General features: G+C 37.4%; 1 pseudogene; it reads left to right on the forward strand.

Moving 5' to 3' along the window:
* Positions 1 to 260: 260 nt before the first annotated feature.
* On the forward strand, positions 261 to 595 carry LOC108352643 (SRA stem-loop-interacting RNA-binding protein, mitochondrial pseudogene; annotated as a pseudogene).
* Positions 596 to 4882: the final 4287 nt, after the last annotated feature.

Genomic DNA, 4882 nt, shown 5'->3' on the forward strand with positions numbered 1-4882 from the left:
CATAATAAATGAAGGTGTACTAATGGAGTGAAAAATTTGTAGCTTTTTGTCATCCAAAAAAAGATTTTATGTACTACAGAGAAGCAGTACTTCTCTATCTTAAGAATCATGTAGCTTTTGTGCTTCCCTGAGTGTTTCTCTTCCTAAGTCTCAAATAAGCACTGGAAATTCCTTCTGAAGTTTTTATACATAATATCTGTTCTGCATCTATGATAATAAGTTCTAGACTGTCGTTAAGGATAACAGACTTGAGTTTTAACATGGCAGCCTCCGCTATAAAGAACTAATGCCATTGTGTTCCAGTACTGGTCGGCCTATTGTGTTTATCAGAAAAATTCCTTGGACTGCTACATGGAGTGTACTGAGAGAACATTTTGTTCAGTTTGACCCTGTAAGAAGGTGTACTGTACCTTTTGACAAAGGGACTGGCTTTCACAGAGGCATGGATTGGGTTCAATTTTCTTCAGAGGAAGAAGTTCAGAATGCACTACAACAAGAACATCATATTCTTGAAGGAGTGAATATCCGTGTTCAACCTCAAAAACCAAAGTTTATGAACAGGGCTCATACATCTGATGAAAAGAAAGATTTCTGACATGACCCGTGCACTGTCCATTAAATAAACAGAACTTAGACTTTAAAAAAACACACAATAGACTTAATAAAATTGAAAACACAAAAATTCTGTGAATATCTTTATATTTTTATTCCAGTTTAGCTATTCCAGAAAACTCCATATTCCCATATTCCCCCATCAGATTATAGGAATGATACAGCTATGATGTAACTCACAGGTTCAGGACACAATAGTTGTTATAAGATCATAGTCATCATTAGCATGCAAACATTAGTTGTTACATTTTTACAAGTCTATATTATACAAACAAAGCTTTGGAGAATGTACTAAAGTGTTTTTGTTGACTTACTTAAATGATAAATCTATTACAAGCATTTTTTATTTAATTAGATTCTCTCCCCACAAACAATTCTGATCTGTATGCACATTTCTAAGCTACAGACTAAGATCAAAATATTTCTCTTATATAAACATGGACAATGAAACAGGTTTCCTGTGTTGATCAAATATTATGCATTTCAAAGCAACCAAAGCAAGTAATATGAAAAAATCCAGATACATCAATATACACTCTTCCTTAATCTAGGAAATGTTTTTGTTTTCATCATTCTATAAAACAAAATTGTCGTGTGTGTGTGTGTGTGTGTGTGTGTCTGTGTGTGTGTGTGTGTGTGTGTGTGTGTGTGTATGTATGTTATATGTATGATGTATGGATTCATTTTGTTGAGCTAATTAATCTCTTCAATGTTTCAAAATTTCTTCCTCTGATCTTTTCATTATGAATAGGTGTGAAAGAATATTCAAAATGACACTCAAGATTAATATTAGGTTCTGTATTTTATATATAAAGTCTTGAATTAAGTACATTTTCACCAATTCAACTTTTGACTGGAGAAAGTAGAACTTTCAGATATCTTGGGATTTATGCTCCTGCAAAGAAAGTAGTGTATTATTTTCCCTACTTTATAGTGTTGGTGTGATGATATAACCCTCTGGATATCAAGTGGGAAAAGACTAATGATTAGACTGATTCCTCTTGCAGCATCCTGAAGGCAAGGGAACACCAGTAAGTCTTCTAGTTTAAAATTTTAAGTGCCAAGTAGCCCTTGTGCATTCAGGAAATAAACCCATCAAATTTCCCTCTGAGCACACCCTCCTTATCATCTATTACAGTATAAATGTTCATATACTGAAGAAACCCAACTCATGCTACACAAGAATGTGATATCATCTAAAATTATTTATTATTATACTTGGTACTGATAATAAAATTGACTATACTCTATCTACAGTAGAATTGAACTCTATTATTTGTAAATATGTTTATGTATCCCATATGAAAGAATAGCTGATACAGAAATTTAAAAAATGATTAATATGTTTTTCCTATACTACCTGTGACACGCTAAGTAAATCACTAACAACAATATTGATGGCGAAACCATTGCTTGGCACAGTTTTCATTATGACCAAATATTTATTATTTCTTTATAATAACATCAGAGACTCACACAGTGGTTATTAAATATAATGCTCTTTCTGGTTGCATAATGATGAAAAAAACAACATTACCATAAGGAAATATAAGTGGCTGAAAAGGAGCTTCAAGTGCTTCTCTCTGAATAAGATGAATTGCAATATACTGCTTCATGGCACTTAAGTTAGATTTATTTGTGAAGAAAATAATAATTCATAACTAGAAAGAATTCCTAATCATTTCACCTGATTATGGCTTTATTATTGAATTACTATTTCAGTAGCAATTGAACATCTTGGTTTAAATTATTTGCTTGTTAAATACTAGAAATGAAATCATGCTTTACAGGTTTCCTTACATGAACCAAATATTTAAAATGCATGTGTGTAATTGAAAATAGAGAAGAGATGAAAATCCACAAAATAAAAAAAATTGCAAAGGAATTTAAGAATCCAATAAGGTGATCTTCCTGGTTGCTGCCGCCGCAGAGAACTCATGGGCAGCACCCCGCGAGCAAACTTGAGCCTCGGGACTACAGGTAAGACCAACTTTTCTGCTGCAAGAGACTTGCCTGGTGAACTCGGGACACACAGAGGCAGAATTCCTCTAGGACCGGGCACTTCCTGTGTTTACCGGGAGTCCCACACCCGCGGATCCCGGCCCCCAGCAGCTCTCTGCTCCCAGACCCCGTGGGAGAGAGACCTCACCGCCTGGTCAGGTGGGCACTCCTGAGGCTGCAGAGTGGAAGAGACCACCAACACTGCCCACCCCTGCCCACATCCCTGTCCCAAGAGGAAACTGTATAAGGCCTCTGGGTTCCCGTGGGGGAGGGCCCAGGAGTGGCAGGACCCCTGCTCCTGAGACACCGTGGGAACCTGAAGGAACAGACTGGATAAACAGTTCTCTGCACCCAAATCCCGTGGGAGGGAGAGCTAAACCTTCAGAGAGGCAGACACACCTGGGAAACCAGAAGAGACTGCACTCTGCACACATTACTGATTCCAGAGGAAAACACCAAACGCCATCTGAAACCCTGGTGCACGGAAGCTCCCGGAAACGGCAGCGCAGATCTTCCTGGTTGCTGCCGCCCCAGAGAGCTCGTGGGCAGCACCCAGCGAGCAAACTTGAGCCTCGGGACCACAGGTAAGACCAACTTTTCTACTGCAAGTGACCTGCCTGGTGAACTCAAGACACAGGCCCACAGGAACAGTTGAAGACCTGTAGAGAGGAAAAACTACACGCCCGAAAGCAGAACACTCTGTCCCCATAACAGGCTGAAAGAAAACAGGAAAACAGGTCTACAGCACTCCTGACACACAGGCTTATAGGACAGTCTAGCCACTGTCAGAAATAGCAGAACAAAGTAACACTAGAGATAATCTGATGGCGAGAAGCAAGGGCAGGAACCCAAGCAACAGAAACCAAGACTACATGGCACCATCGGAGCCCAATTCTCCCATCAAAACAAACATGGAATATCCAAACACACCAGAAAAGCAAGATCTAGTTTCAAAATCATATTTGATCATGGACTGACCCTGGACTCTGACCACATAGGTAGCAATGAATATCCTAGTAAGAGCACCAGTGGAAGGGGAAGCACTGGGTCCTGCTAAGACTGAACCCCCAGTGAACTAGACTGTTGGGTGGAGGGCGGCAACGGGGGGAGGGAGGGGAGGGGAACACCCATAAGGAAGGGAGCTAGGGGGGAGGGGGATGTTTGCCCGGAAACCGGGAAAGGGAATAACACTCGAAATGTTTATAAGAAATACTCAAGTTAATAAAAAAAAATTAAAAAAAATTTAAAAAAAAGAATCCAATAAGGTATTTGTTGTACCCAAATGTCACTCAGGATAATTCTTGTGTAGACTCTGAATCCAATCACAGGGAAAGATGCTCTAGCACAGTGATCTCACCATTTTGAAGAGCTATCCCCCATTTCTTGTTCTAGGATAGAGTGTGTTACTTCAGATTATAGACAATATCTATAATGGAAGGGGAGCTCCAGCACACAGACCGAATTCTCCCAGAATGCTTCAGACTCTGATGTACTCTTACCCAAATCAGACAAACTTGCAAGGGATAAAAATACTAAGTAGGTTTTATATGTTTCAAAGGAAATATAAAATAAAATTGACCAAGTAGCTTTGTGAAGAATAATGTAAGTTAAAAATTATATGTGAACCAGAAGTTGTGTAATATAATGATAAGTTCAAATAAATAAAAACATTATGAAGATGAGAATATATAATGCATGAATAAAGGATAACTAGGTAATATTAGACATGTTAGGGGTCCAAAAAGTTATTAATATCAAAATATATTAAATAAAATGATATAGTTTCAGTCAGTTCAGTGAATATTCATGTCGTGTATAATCTCTCTCTCTCTTTTTCTCTCTCTTTCTCTAACACACACACACAAACAAACACACATACAAAGTAACACTTGGACACGTGGAAATAATATATATCTCAAGCAAGTTACTAAACCACAATTCTCAAAATATGATTCCCATATTTATTTGAAGAGGAACCATGAAAAATTAAGAAGGAAAGATGAGAATATGTACATAACTGTATATTAGAATTTCATGTTGAAACGTATATGTGACAAATATTGTAGAGGAAAGGGTCATATATATATTTAAAATGAATGAATAAAATTGAACAAATTGACACAGAATTTCTAGAATTGAAGACAAATCGCAACAGAGATCAAATAAAAACAAAATGAACAAAGTAGAATGTTCTAAAAAATTAATAAAGTTGTAAGAGCAAGATACTTCCACAGATTGAGCAAGTTAGAAATGAATCATTAAAGTTTAA

This window comes from Rattus norvegicus, chromosome 13 (genome assembly GCF_021556685.1).
Source record: "Rattus norvegicus strain SHRSP/BbbUtx chromosome 13, alternate assembly SHRSP_T2T, whole genome shotgun sequence".
Taxonomy (NCBI): Eukaryota; Metazoa; Chordata; class Mammalia; order Rodentia; family Muridae; genus Rattus; species Rattus norvegicus.